This window comes from Haliotis rufescens, unplaced genomic scaffold (genome assembly GCF_023055435.1).
Source record: "Haliotis rufescens isolate VD_foot unplaced genomic scaffold, xgHalRufe1.0.p SCAF_2, whole genome shotgun sequence".
Classification (NCBI taxonomy): Eukaryota; Metazoa; Mollusca; class Gastropoda; order Lepetellida; family Haliotidae; genus Haliotis; species Haliotis rufescens.
Genome location: NW_025963890.1, coordinates 13,977,755 through 13,994,145, shown reverse-complemented (window position 1 = coordinate 13,994,145; position 16,391 = coordinate 13,977,755).

The window sequence follows — 16,391 nt, the reverse complement described above, 5'->3', positions numbered from 1 at the left end:
TCAAAAGACCCACTGACTCAATTATCTGCAACTCTCCTGTCAAAAACCTATCGATTCTTAGGCGTCCGTGTTGCGAAAACTGAAACGCGGATATCTTCGTCCTTAAAAACCCCACTACATCATATGTTTGGTGTAGCTGGTTAAGATCAGGATAGAATAGCGGTACATGAGCTGAACTCGAAATATTACCCTTGTTGCCGCAGCCTGCTGGCAAGTATCCGATGCACAGCAGGAAGTGTCCTTGGCTGATACTTGTAATGAGGACTGTATATTCAGAGGGAAACAATTTCGGTAGGGATCACCCCTCGATGTCAATTTGTGATGAAATCTTTTTGTGTGTGTGTGTATGGGCATGTGAAAAAAGAGATTGGTTGTTGTGTTTTCTGTCCTAATATCGATGTAAATGCTCACTGAAGTTAGAACATTTATTCATTACAATAATACTTTTTGGATTATTTAATTGGCGCTGGAGACTTCTATACCTAGCAATAACCACACGCAGATCCACAAAATCCAAACCTCATACATTCCCATATCCATATAGACAGATATACATGTACAAACACACCAGATAGGTAAAAAAAATGATCCGACTGAGTGTTTTCTTTCACGGCAAACAATGCGTAAAGCAATATCAAACAATCTTCTGATAAAGGATAGACACCAACACACGCATGCAAGCACGTACACAAACATGCATTCATGCATACCGTCATTACAAACGTACCCAGTGCCCATGCATTCATAAATGTGCATGAGGAGGGCCAAAACAAAATGATAGAAGCCCCGAAGTGATGATAACAGAGCCGAGGAAGAACACAAGCCTCAAGGGAATGACATCACGCAATCAGACCAGCCAGTTGCGACTGATATAGGTCTCCAGTTGGTTCTCCCAACATGTAGATATATACATAACTAGACTAGAGGGATACAGGCACAGATATGATTTATTTAACTGCGTTATCTCCCGAAAAGTCCGACACATTATATCATGATTATGGAATAATATGAAGTGACTAAAGGACGAAATGTGTGAGTTACTGCAAGGCTGTTCCATATGAAGTCACTTGATGGACACTAAAAGGAGAGTTAATACGATTTACTGCATAATATACCAGTTCAAAATTCTAAGTGTAGCTATTGAATATCTGTCGTGTTTACGAGTTTGAACTGAGTATCAGGGATGATGGAGCTATATTTCTGGACGGGTGTGTCAGCTGTAGCTGCGATGGCAAATTAGTAGTAGGCGACGTTGGCGACGTTGGTGGCAGATGTAGTGGTTTTACAAACACTGAGTCTGTTGGCAGTCGTGGTAGTGTTAGCAGTGAAGAGGCAGTAGCCATGGCGGTTGCGGTGGCGTGCAGCTCTAGTATCAGTAGATGTAGTGATGGCATTACTGTATCTTGGTCGTCGTCGATGTAGTCATTGCAGAGATAGTAGTATCAATATTGAACGTGTGAGCAGATGGTTGTATGATATGTGACTTGTACTCCATGAGGGCAAAGGCAGTATATCAATAGTAGGAACACTCACAATATAGACATATATATAAACACTGAATCTCCGTTAATCCGTACACTAGAGTTTACAGTGAAATCATCCGCATTAGCACATGTCTGCATAAGCGATTAGATTGTATAACGCATTTTTTAATATGGAAACCTCATTTATACATGAGGTTTCCATATTAAAAGGATTCGATGTAATTAATAATTGTAAATACATATATACTGAAAACACTAAGCAAGCCAATCAAATATACAATTACGTATTTTATCTCAAACATTCCATCCATAGTTGATGTTCAATGCCATTTCATCCGGTCAGCCTCCAAACTCAGCAGAAAAATATCTTTTTCATTCCAGTTCTTCTTTTGTAAGTAACTCGAAACACTGTTTCAGCAGCAGGTGAGCTGAAGGCATCCCCGCCATGTTGTTCAGACGGCAGGGCTGGAGCAATATCACAACTCATAGGTACAGTAAAATCAATAGTTGGTCACATTATGTCACGTCACTCCTTTCCAAGTCGGTTCAACTGACGTTCTTTTGCCTGGTCAGTGTGGGAAGATTTCAAACCTTCGAGAAGCATAAGTATGCGGCTTGGTTATTGTTGGGGGTTCATGGACTTGGTCTGTTTATTAAAACAAATACGTCGCTCTTGCTACAGAATGTCAAATTCAAGTTAGTGAGTGGTTGGGATTCACGCCGCTTTGAACTTACAGTATTTCAGCTGTATTACGGCGTGTCTGCTTAATGTAGGGGACAATTACAAAGAGTTGTAAGCCTTGTATGTTTACCATTTTTTCAAGACACAGGAACTGATGATATTATTGACAAACCAATTATCTAGATCAGGGCAAATATGGGATTCGAACCCGCGATCATAAATAAATACTTTGCACATAATTGCACGCCTAAAGGACGCAACGAATTACAGAGCCTTTTTCGACCACCCATGGATCACCCATGCTCCTGGTCGATACAAGCTAACAACTTGTCCCATATATTAAAGATCGGCTGTAATATCCTTAAAGACACACCTAAAGGACGCAACGAATTACAGAGCCTTCTTCGACCACCCATGGATCACCCATGTTCCTGGCCAATACAAGCTAACAACTTGTCCAATATATTAAAGATCGGCTGTAATATCCTTAAAGACACACCTAAAGGACGCAACGAATTACAGAGCCTTCTTTGACCACCCATGGATCACCCATGCTCCTGGCCAATACAAGCTAACAACTTGTCCAATATATTAAAGATCGGCTGTAATATCCTTAAAGACAGACTTACCTACTACAGATCCGGTTAAATGTTTGATGTACGTTTTCACTTTGACGACATGGGACTATTCAAAATGTTATGACTGTCGAGAAGAGGTGGCTAATTTAAATACGATTTCCCTGTGATGGGCGGTCTTGACACCAGGTGTTCGCTATCGGCGTGAACATTTCCTGCTATACTGGAGCGAGTGTCGAGCGTGCGAGCCAAGTGTTACAGATAGCCGTGTTGATACAACATAATAGACTTAAGATAGTCGTCGCGCTAAGGTCGCTTTGTGGACCCAGAGCCATGGCAATAGTGGCTCTGTTTGACCATAAACATTCTATCAGCAATATTTCCCAAAAGGAAATACCTCAGTCCAGATCAGAGCAGTGCATGGAAAGAAAATGCAGAATATTCTTCTCGTATAATTCTTGTCGTATACAAGTAAGGACCACCACTTTAGGATTGGAAGGTTATTCAGAGTAATAATACAAGAATGTAGCCACGCTGATCAATCTGAATGTGCATTCTTCTCTGATTTCTCTCAGCAGTGGAAATACATAGGAAATTCACTTTAGGAACATACTATGGTACATAGGCAACGTTTAAGGTATTTCAATAAAAGAAACACACAAAAAAAACCTTTCCGTATTCGTAAGAATACTCTGCCCAAGCGGAGTCGATTGTCAAATTCCGATCATATGATGAGCATGTGTCCATTAATCACCATCAAAAAGTGATGATACTAGTTGTTCGCGACAAGGTGAGCGTCTCTTTCCCAAGCGTTGGCACCCGTCACAAAGACATGAAAAAGCAAAACTACATACCAAAATGTAGGAAAATCTAATTCTGAAACAATGCTTGATATCTAATTTTAGACAATGATGTTGATGTTTAATGTTAAAATTACGATTTGTGCAAAGGACCAGAAATGGTACACATCGTCAATATTTTACGCCTCTCTTTGTTTTTCGCATAAATATGCACGTAGTGACATCAAAAATGCATTTGAACCTTTTAACCCAGAAATCGAATATCGAAATCATATAGCCATAAAGATAAGATACAGTTTTAATAATTAACATTTCGTTCATTCACATATTTTTCACGGCCATTCAGTATTAATATTTTAATGTGCACGACGATCTGAAAATTGTCATTTGCTGGTGTGGGCCGGTGTAGCCCACTAGTATAATGTGTCTAATCACAATGTGTCTAATCAGAGCGTGTTGTGTGAGTTGGATTTAATTGTTGAAACCAGTCTTCAATCAACGGTACCAGGTGAAAGTGCAAACCGGATGTTTTACTGTTGAAGGGAAAACCTCACCCTCTCATTCAAATCTTGCAATATTTGGAATGGTTTCCGATTTATCACCTCAAATTATCTCTGACATTGATTATTTCTGACAATACATTTCTGTTTCAGGATCGATGTACACGTGTATAGTATGACGCGCAGAGATAACGAGAATACGAACATGAAAGCAAGACTAAAGAGCGTGGGGTTTGTTTATCTTAGGACAATATCCAGACTGTCACTGAATGGTGACACTCAGTTCCATCATGGTTTGACAAAATCAACAACGATGTCTTCATCTATAAACAATCCCCAACTTCTGAAACATTAGCATCAACTCTTAGAAGTTAAGTTGAAGATGGTAATATAAAATATTCATAATATCAACATAAACAGCTGGCAAGCCCATGAGACTTGTCAACACCTTGTCATCGGGATACAACAGAATACGTCCTTGCGGTACCACTGTCGTTATTTGGTGTTTAAAATGCCATGACGTCTATGCTTAGTGCAGGGCGGTGTTAATCTGATAAATCTCTAATAGTAGTCCCCTGATACGCGATTTCTTCATCCTTTCTTCCATCGCTCTCGCGCCTTTTCCCCATGTCCTGTTCCCCTCTTTGTGTTTTCGGCTTCATAATCAGTCCATGCAATTCATCGTCTTTCCTTCCTGTCGTCTCTTTCATCCGTGGTATTTTTCTCCCTAGGATCATGCGTTCATCAAAAGCGATGGGGAAGCTTTAAGTGGTCAAAGCTGAAATCCCGGACATGATTTCCCAAAGGTATAATGTTCACTGTCCCAACGTAAAATGTCTTGTATATTATGTGAAAACCCCCTTTATTCCCTCCCTCACCCAGTCAGTCACTCACTCATACAATATTTATCCTTCTACATAGTTTTATTCTCACTTCGCCAAGTCCATCTACAAACGCCTCCATGTTGTCTCCCAAAGAATGTTCTAACTCAATAAAATGACAGAAAAGAGATAGCAGCGTCCTATCTAAACCCAAGAGTCTTCTGGTTGAATGGGATTTATGACTATGGTACAGTTTCCGCAGCAATTTTTAAATGTTTGTTGCACCAAAAGATGAAGGGGTTATTAATAAATGATGAAGGAAACAAGATAAACGTATGTTGAGGTGGAAGGCAATGTATCATCTGGTCACAGGTGGTAAAGAAACACATACCTCAAATGTATGTCAATGACTAGAATGTATGTTTTCATTTGCGGAAATAGAGGAGTTATTGAGTGCTAAGTTTAAAAGTAGAGTGCCCCTCCTTGGTCCCTGTTCACATCCTCACTGCGGACGGCCCCCTTCTAGTCCGTCTGCGACTATAAATGAAAGATCGAAATGTAGTGTTCAAGTTGGAGACAAATTACACCAGTGCTTTGGAATTGACGCCAAGCCTCCATCAGGCAAATTGAGCCGTCATGAAATTTTCATTGAATCCACACTAGGGTACAATGTTTGTTGTTTTATGGTAGAGGGAACGCCAGTGATAGCAGGCCTGGATTAGACTGGTGTTGTGTGTGTCGTCCCTTAAGGGGGGCTCAGCTTGACACGTGAGAAGAACGCTAGAACAATTAGTTCCTCTCAGACGGACGGGGTTGCAAAGAGGAGTTGACTTGCTGTACATGTTAAAAATGGTTGCGGCAATGTCGGGTTGTAATTTTGGCGTTATGAAGCCGGAAGGTACTGTTTGTACTGCTATGGTATTCTGACTAAACGAGGGATGGGCTTGGTATAGAATCGATGTAAATGGTAAGGATAAGTAATGTATGGGAATAGAATGAATGTATTTTTTTCGATGACACGCCGACACGTTTTGGTCGTGATACCGACCCAGACATGCAAACCGTAGGAGTTTCATTATATATGAAGATCAAGTAAGTGGCACTATCGTGGGTACATGTCATGTAAATAGTTGTTATGTATGGGGATGTAAAGCTCATGGTTTATACATACCCACTCTCATCTAACACAGACGGTTAAATCAATATACAAATGCATGTGTCTTCGGGAAATGCGTAATGTGGAAACGACGCTAGCTGTAGTACAACTGCTTGCGAGGATTAAATACGAATGTAAAGCATATGTGCTATGATGTTATTTTCTTAACCATACGTGCACTTTATTCTTGAAATGTAGAATCGGATTAGGTCATTGAAGTCATGTGTGTTTTCTTAACTTGACGTGGTGTCAGAGCATCAGACAACTGTGGAACCAAGACGTGTCAGTTGGTTTGTTTGTTGTTTAACGCCAAACTCAGCGATATTCTAGCAAAATGACGGCGGTCTGTAAATAGTCTGGCCCAAACATTCCAGTGATTGGCATCATGAGCATCGAAGCACGCAATTGTTTAATGCCACACTCAGCAATATTCCAGCTATATGACGGCGGCTTGTAAATAATCGAGTCTGGATCGGACAGTCCAGTGATTAATACCATGAACATCGATCTACGCAAATGGGATACGATGCAAGTCAGCGAGCCCGACCCCCCGATCCCATTAGTCGCCTTTTACAAGTTCTGAGAAACTATATAACCAGGAATCCCAATGTAAACACAGGATGTAAACACTGAACGTGATGTAAATGATCAATTAGATCAATTATGCACAAACATTAAATGTCCTTTGCAATTCAACGAACATTCTCTTTTACGATACTGACAGATAACATCGATTACACGTATGTAGGTGTGTGTGTGTGTGTGTGTGTGTGTGTGTGTGTGTGTGTGTGTCTGTGTGTGTCTGTGTGTGTGTCTGTGTGTCTGTGTGTACGTGTGTGTGTGTGTGTGTGTGTGTGTGTGTGTGTGTGTGTGTGTGTGTGTGTGTGTGTGTGTGTGTGTACTACTCCGGTTTCCTACTGCTAGCCCACTGAGATACGATTCCGCATGAATACGCCACTCAAACACAGTATACTGACCACGAGCCGACTGGTCCTTGTCTTATCCCCTTAATGCCGAGCGCCAGGCAAGGTGACAACAGGTACCATGCATCGTTTACAGTCTTTTGGGATGACGCGACCAGGGAAACCTAGCGCGACATTGAACCTAGCGCTCTTCTAGCAGACGCTCTATTCATAAGACCACGGATACGTTCTACTCATTTGTACATGGATGTATATAATTAATTGTAAACATCGGCTTCATCCGTATATTATGAAATCAGTTAGATTGTTATAGCCTTATCCCGACCAGATAACGTGACCCGTGAAGATCCGGGTTAGAATAGGTCTTCAGCAACCCATACTTACCGTAAAAGGCGACTGTGCTGGTCATAAGAGGCGACTAACGGGGTCGGGTGGTCAGGAACGCTGACTTGGTTGATGCATGTCATCGTATCCTTATTGCGTGGATCGATGCTCATGATATCAATCACTGAAGTGTATGATCAAGACTCGATTATTTACAGACCGCCGTCATATCGCTGGAATATTGCTGAGTGCGGCGCTAAACAACAAACAAACAAACAACAAGATAACTGCTGTATGAAAATAATTGAGTCTTTGCAAGGTGACACACTGTAACACCAGATCCTTATTCGTCGGCACTCACGACGAACATAATATAATATATACATCCTCTCCAGGAATCCCAAGGTGGATGTTAAATCGAAAGTATTACAGTGAAACCCCTTTAGTCCGGAAACCCCGATAATCCGGAAACCCCGTTAATCCGGAAACACCTTTAATCCGGAAGCCCCGTTAGTCCGGACATCCCGTAACCCCTTTGAAACCCCGTTCGTCCGGAAACCCCGTTAGCCCAGCAACTTCGTTAGTCCGCAAACCGAAGTATTTTAATTCGTACGATTTAAGCTGAAACGGTACAATCCGGAGCAATGGGGATTCGCAGTATTGTAAACATAAGCCATTTTATTAAGCCCATCCTTTGTATGAGATTACTTAGGAAGGAGGACAGAAGAGGAACATTTGAGGAAAGATAGACAGTGACAGTAAGAAGGGTGAGTGTCTGGCTTAGGGTCAGCATATCTTTAAACAATATTTAAGTCATATCACGGCGCGTCAGATTAATGTTGCAATAAAGCCCAAATTGAAACACGTCATTACCGTTTACCACTTTGATGAAGCCTTCTGGCATAGGTTCGATGCTGACGGAGGTAAGGTGAGGTGAAGTGAAATGGCGTCGCGTCGAAGATTATTGCACTTATATAGCGACGTGCATGTACGTGTGTGTGTTTGTGTGGCTGCTTGTACCACTCCGGACTGATGCTGATTTATAGTGATAGCTCACTAAAATCCCATGCCGCAGTTTAATGACTCCGAGTCGACCAGTACTTGTTTTAGCCCCTTAATGCCGAGCGCCAGACAGGGTTACAACAAGTACCATCTTTTAACGTCTTTTGGTATGACGCGGTCGGGGATCGAACCCCGGACCTTCCGCTCTCCGGGCGAACGGTCTACCATTATACCACGGAGGCGGTCGACGGAGGTAAGAGCTAAGGGAGACAGCTCTGTAGTGAGAAGAAAAAGGATGGGTAAGAGGTAGTCGATAAGAAGAACATCTCTTGACATAAAGAATATAGACGAAGAGGGGAAGAAGAGAAGATACATCGACAGGCATAAGATGCAAAGATTTGAGAGAGCGCGAGAGGATAAGGAGAGAAAAATCATTTTAGAAATTCAAGCACCAGAAGCTATGCACCGTTAGTTTTCTTTACACACCATTAATTGAGCCAATGTTGTGTTCATTCATGCACTGCTGTCGAACAAAACACATAATTCTGTGGTTAGAAATGGTTAAGTGAACACGAAAATCGGTTCAGCGACCCATATTACTTCTGGCGCAAATTAGCTCCCGTGAAGTCCATTCAGAATGCGCGGCGCTGGCCAATGTGCAGATATACAACCCGTGCATTATGGGGTCGCAGGCAGACACTGGTGGTGACAAAGGTCGTCGATGACACCACCACAACCAGTCGAGAATCTCACTGCGAGTCTGATGAACTGGGCGGATATTGGCAGCCGGCAATTGGAACCAAGTATTGATGTGCCCATAGAAATACCAAACAGTCGTTCAACTTCCGAGCAATTACTAAAATTACTTGAAAATTACAAGCAGCGTTAATTAGGTACAGTCTCATTTGCCACACGTGAAAGCTTGCAACAGTAGGGCATTTCGCGCATCCCTGCGCCAAGGCGTTTCTCCTTTACAAAAAAACTGTTGTAGAGAAACAGTCTTGCGTTGGTGTAGCTGTTATACCTTGTGTTGATAATGTCAGTGGGGAAGATACTCAAAGAGTAATGTTGTATGTGATTAGTGCACAGCGTTGTGATTAACTGGTGGATCATTTGCAATGATCCATTACGTTGGCTGATATTAGTTTCTCGACTGTCACCTATCAGATGTATGCACGTAAGAAACATGTTAGCTGTTGTCTGTGTTTGGTGGTTGACATATACGGTCCGTGGTGATTGGTATCAATTGGCTGAATGTATCAAATACATGTTGCAGAAGCGTCAGCTATGAGTTGACTTAGATATACCAGATATCATTTGGCAGACATATCAGATATCACATGGCTGATATGGCAGATATCAGTTAACCGATATGTCAGACACTATTGGCTAAATTTCAATGATCAGTCGGTCGGGAATCCTTTGGTTCCCATATCGGAGACCGAATGGCTCCATATCAGATATCAGTTGGTTGACAAATCCAACATCGGATACCAATATGTTATATCAGATAGCATATGGTTGACATTTCAGATGGCCGACATGTGAGATAGCAGTTGAAGGACATATCAACAACCAAATGTTAGATTTGTTCGCAGACAAATATATATTGGTTGGCCGACTTGTCAGATAAGATTTGGCTTACATATCAGATTTGGATTTACTCACATAACAGATAACAGTTGACGATCATGTCAGAAAGCAGTTGGCTGAAATGTTATAGCAGTTGGTCGACATGTCAGATAGCAGTTGGCCGACATGTCAGATAGCAGTTGGCTGAAATGTTATAGCAGTTGGCCGACATGTCAGATAGCAGTTGGCCGACATGTCAGATAGCAATTGGCTGAAATGTTATAGCAGTTGGCCGACATGTCAGATAGCAGTTGGCCGACATGTCAGATAGCAATTGGCTGAAATGTTATAGCAGTTGGCCGACATGTCAGATAGCAGTTGGCTGAAATGTTATAGCAGTTGGCCGACATGTCAGATAGAAGTTGGCCGACATGTCACATAGCAGCTGGCCGACATGTCAGATAGCAGTTAGCCGACATGTCAGATAGCAGTTGGTTGAAATGTTATAGCAGTTGGCCGACATGTCAGATAGCAGTTGGCTGAAATGTCAGATAGCAGTTGGCCGACATGTCAGATTGCAGTTAGCCGACATGTCAGATAGCAGTTGGCCGACATGTCAGATAGCAGTTAGCCGACATGTCACATTGCAACTGGCCGACATGTCACATATCAGCTGGCAGACATGTCAGATAGCAGCTGGCTGACATGTCACATAGCAGTTGGCCGACATGTCACATTGCTACTGGCCGACATGTTACATAGTAGTTGGCTGAAATGTTATAGCCGCTAGCAGACATATCAGATAGCAGTTGGCCGACATGTCAGATAGCTGCTGGCCGACATGTCACAAAGCAGTTGGCCGACATGTCAGATAGCAGTTGGCTGACATCTCAGATGTATGCTGGCCGACATGTGAGATAGTAGTTGGCCGACATGTCAGATACTAGTTGACAGAATATCAGATAGCAGTTGGTAATCCACTGCCGTCGACAGTTTTCAGTGGCATTTGTAATTCAGGGCTTGATAGATATTATATGCATCTTGTCAAATATCTCATCTGGTGAATCAGATATAAAACAATGGATATATCCTTCCTATGTAATAATTATATATTTCTCAATGAATAAACATAGTTATTTCTGCTGTGAGGCGAAAATCTTGTGTTCCTCATTTTCATCAAATAAAAAGGTTCCTCTTTAAAATGTAGAGGCATTTTACGGATGGCTTTCAGCATAACGATTGAACACAAATGTGTTCCATTGACTGTTATATAAACTAAGTGTGTGATAATTTACTGAATACAGTGTCACCACTTTCAAAAGTCGATGTTTTCATTTCTGGCAGCATTCCCCGTGACAATATCAACTTTTCGTTTTCACTCCATACATAAACATGACGATGGCCCAGACAGTATAACATTATTTCCCTAAACACCACAGTGGCATATGTAAATGCAGTATCTCTGTGACACATTTCTGAAAAGGTAGAAGCTATTATTGACAGAGACACGAATACCCCTTCCGGGATATCACCATTCACCATAATGAAATGACTAAGAGATGTGGAGGTCATGACTCCAAGTCAGTGTTGTCACAAGGTTGAAGGATGACAGACATACCACCATTTTCAGTATTGTCAAATTATGCACAAAATATAATGCTAGTAGTCAAAGCCATTGTTCATAATCCTTCATGTGTATTCGGAGGCACGGGTTCCCTAGACGTGAGCAGTCGTCTGAGGTGTAGCACTTGGCTGTGCAGGGTTGCGTTACCAGAATCCTATGGTCGTGGGTTCGAATCCCAAATTTGACCTGATTACTAATCATTGTTTGTTATCCCCCCTGCATATAATGCGGGGGGATATAGCGATCAGCCAGTCTGTCTGTCCGTCCGTCTGTCCGTCCGTCTGTCCGTCCGTAATCATTTCCTTTTCCGGGGCAGAATTCGAAAACCATTCAGTGTATTTGATCGAAACTTGGCAAAGCTATCAGGCACAAACTGAAGTGGTGCCTTTTGATATTTTGGGATTTTTCTAATTTTTATTTTTTTTATTTTTTATGGAATGAAGTTGGACACAGACTCAATTGGGGATGGGGTTCGTTTCCGGGGCAGAATTTGAAAACCATTCAGTGGGTAAACAATGTAGGCTTCTTAAAGAACATTCAACTGTTGATTCATTACATACAGAATTGCACATTTACTAGTGGTTACTTTACAGACAGCTGCCGGGGGGGATATGTCATCTTTCTGATGACTCTTGTCAGCATAGTGGATAGCAGCAGTGGTGAACATCTAAAATCTGCTTCACTTTGGGTTCACTCCCCCGAAATTACCCTGACACGGCGTGTTATAAGTGAAATACTGCTTACAGCGACGTCAAGGCCAACTCCTTCATTTCATATTGTAATCGACCTGCAATAAATATTTGATTTAAAAAACAACAACTATATTTGCCTCAGGTTTGCTAAGCGGTATGATAAGCTTTTGACAACACTCTGGAACCCGAAGTCATGTCCATTCCTCTTATGTCAAAACTCCATAAAAATAGAACAAAGAGAGATATTGCTGCGTCTAACAAATGTACCACCAAATCCCTGTCTCAAAGATTAACCATGATCCTTAATACATTCAAGGAAGGAATTTCTTTGTGCTCACCGAAAGTATTTGAGACAAGGGGAATTAATATATTGTCGTTTCTCAAAAACTCAAAGGATATGCTTGAATTTGTGTGATCTCAGAAAAGAAACAAGTTCAATTATGTCAAAGCATTTGACTTTTCAGCTTTCTCACCACTCGAAAATATTAAAGGAAAACATTAATTCCTTGATCCTTTGGGCAGTTGTAACTAACGCCGGAGACCATGCATATAGTTACACAACTATCGTCAAACTTACAGAAAGCAATTGTCAAAAATGAAGCAAATGCCTTCTGAAGGTACCTGAGAAAGCAACATGTGAAATGCTGGACTTTTTCATGTTACATTTGGCCCGTGAAGATTCTGGGGTAGTGGTCAGGCCCAGTGACGGTTGTTTGGATGTCGTCGTGCACAGATGACATGGATCATTGTTCTTGGAGTAGGTGCACCTGTAATGTGATTGTCTGGTCCAGATTTGATTATTTACAGGCCACCATCTAATAGCTGAAATATAAAAATATTAATAACTGAATGTCCATTTAATCCCCATTTAATGCGTCTTCTTTTTATCCGACCCGTGAAGATCTGGGATAGAATAGGTCTTCAGCAACCCATGCTTGCTTGCTGTAGGAGGCGACTTTGCTTGTCGTAAGAGGCGACTAACGGGATCGGGTGGTCAGGCTCGTTAACTTGGTTAATGCATGTCATCGATCCCAAATGCGTGGATCGATGCTCATGATGTCAATCACTGGATTGTCTAGTCCAGACTCGATTATTTACAGACCGCCTTCATATAGCTGGAATATTGCTGAGTGCGGCGTTAAACAACAAACCAAACCAAAAAATCATGTAACTTTTACGTGAAATTTTGAGAGAACATTTAGGCAAGAAGCAGGCATCCCTAGTTGTGCCCCCTTCCTTGCTGATCTGCTTGTTTACGCATACGAAACCAAACATTTGGCTTGCCTTTGCATTTGTTTGTGAAGGCTACATACAGTGGGACAGGATACGCTCACCTTTTAGCGAACACCTGGTGTCACCACTATTTGAAAGGTGAGGTGAGGCGAAATGGGGTTTAACGTCGCGTTCTATTGCACTTATATAGCGACGTGCATGCAAGTGTGTGTGTGGCTGCTTGTACTAGCCAGGACTAATGCCGATTTATAGTGCTAGCTCACTGAGATACCATGCCGCAGTTTAACATGAATACCCCACTCAGACACAGTATAATGACTCCGAGCCGACCAGTCCTTGTTTTAGCCCCTTAATGCCGAGCGTCTTTTAACGTCTTTGGGTATGACGCGGTCGGGGATCGAACCCCGGACCTTCCGCTCTCCGGGCGGACGCTCTACCATTAGACCGAGGAGGCGGTCCTTCTTGATAGCAATTTAGAATATATGCTTACACAACCACGAAACTATTGAAATGGCCTTTAGGGGACTGACAATGAGTGTATACAATGTGGATTCAGTCACTGTGTAATGAGCTCGGTACATGTGGATTCTCGCTGACGAATTGGTTGATGCATGTCATCAATCCCAATTGCGTGGATCGGTGCTCGGGATATTAATCACTGGATTGTCTGGTCCGGACTCGATTATTTACAGATCGCCGTCATAGAGCTGGAATATTGCTGAGTGCGGCGTTAAACAACAAAACAACCAACACGTGGATTCAGTTAATGAACATTATGACTATGTTTGTCCTGATTATGACTTTTTAAGACATACATGTTCGCTCTTTTTTTAAACAGTGAATATAATTTTTAAAACAAACCTACATGACAAGTAGTTCCAGAGTCTGGATTACATGAGCAATAGAAACATGAGTTTTAATTGCCACCTACTTGTACATATACTTGCCAACCACACTCTGTATATCACTTGCTTGATATCACTGAAACGTCGCTCTCAATTGTAATAAAGAAGTTGTTCATCCATAAATTCTTATCCTTACTTAGTACTCCAACTTCTAAATGCCTATCAAAGAAGTTATGAGTTTTAATGTATGTTTACACTACCTATTTGAGCCAGTGCACATACAGGCGAGGTACGCTAGGTTTCTCTGGTCAGCAAGAAACAAAGAAAATTACGACCTTACAGAGTCACGAAAACCAAGACTAATCATTTGTGATTAATCAGAAGTAAATTACCTTGCTATATTCATGAACATACTCTATCTCAATTAGGTACAGAGCTGTATAAATGCATATAAATGCTCCATACAAGGAGTATTTGGTTGGTTTACTGACCATTATTTCGGAAACATCTGTTGTAAAGCTGCAGTGCCTTGAATCACTGTTCCGGCCTAGTCATGTTGTTCCGATAGTTCAACACATAAAACTCGCATTAATGCTAACCTCTGGCTTATCCTGGGCTATCTCAGGGGTTATAAGAAGTTGATGATCGTTTCTCCAAATTGGCGCTAACTACAATACGACTCCAGATTTCAGCATTTGCTAATAAGATTGATTGATATAGAGTTGGGCAAGGTACAGGCCAAATTGTTTAATTCCGATTGGTAAGGAACTATTTCCCTTTGCAAGCCCAGGATGCACTGGCTGACGATTCAGTTTATGGATCGTATATTAACCGATGGATTTCTTGCGCACTGACTTACATTATGTTTGAGTAGCCTGTTTGGATTGTTCTGGATTTTATCTGAATATTTATAACGTCAACCAAGAGAAAAAACAGCTCTATTATCTGCCGAAACAGATTCCATTTGATGTAAACGAAAAATTGAATGATTGGATCACTGAAAATCAGTGATGACACCAGGTGTTCGCGGAAAGGGTATGGATGAACTGCCCTACCGCTAGCGCCTGGAACAACAACGCCAAGGCTTTTGGGGCTGGGGGGGGGAGGGGGGGGGGGGGGGGGGGGGGGGGTATTTTTTTCCCATATTGCCGTCATTTTATGAGTGAGTAAATTTTGTTTAACGCCGCTTCGAACCTATTTCAATTGTAATTAAAATATGTTTAATTCAAATACATATATACAACATATATGATTCAACTAACATTGTGAATGACTTTAATGTTCATCAATTAAATACATAAGCAAAGTTATCTCTGTGTCAAACATGTCAAATATAATGCAAGTGACAGCCCGTTTGTAGTGATTTCTAAAATGGCGTGATATCCGTATCTTTTTTACAATTCTAAACTTTTTTTAAAAACACACTCTCTGTTTCCACAAACTCGGTAAATATTTAACATGCAAATCATAAAGATTAATATCAACGGGACAAATAAAGAAATACGGACTATTTGTTACAGTTAAGTGACAACGACCATTCAAACAGCAACTGTGGGCGATAAAGTACCAGTGGTTTATCGTCATGTCCTACGTGAATACAATCTGAATGTATATTTTTTTCATGACAGAACTAGTGATGAAATACAGTTTGCAGTCCAATAATAGCTACTTTCTATGGCATCACAAATATAAAATCGTTTTTCACTATTAGTGTTGTTTTACACGTTCAGGTAAAACACCTTTCATTGTCCCACTTTCGTAAGCCGTCGTCTGAATGAAAAGTAAACGGAAGTAGATTTACGTTATTCCCTGAGTGTATGTCTGGTTATCAGAGCACGATTGTCGTAATGGAATTTTGTTCGCAACTAGGCCAAGCATTGACAGGTTGTTTTCATAGTGATAAGGAACTATATATACATCGACGGCTCTGATGGTTGAAGATGAACCAAGACATAATTCATCATCGCTGGCATTTCAAACATGTCTTAACAGCTCTTCAGTGCTTAATGACAAATCAACACCTTTGCCTCAAATCAATAATACAAATTTAAACCCCGAAGAGCCATTGCAGATTCCAATTATAAAAAATACTCCTAATTTCTAGGAAAATAACGTCGTGTTTATCGATAATCCAGCCTTCATTTAGAATACACCGCTA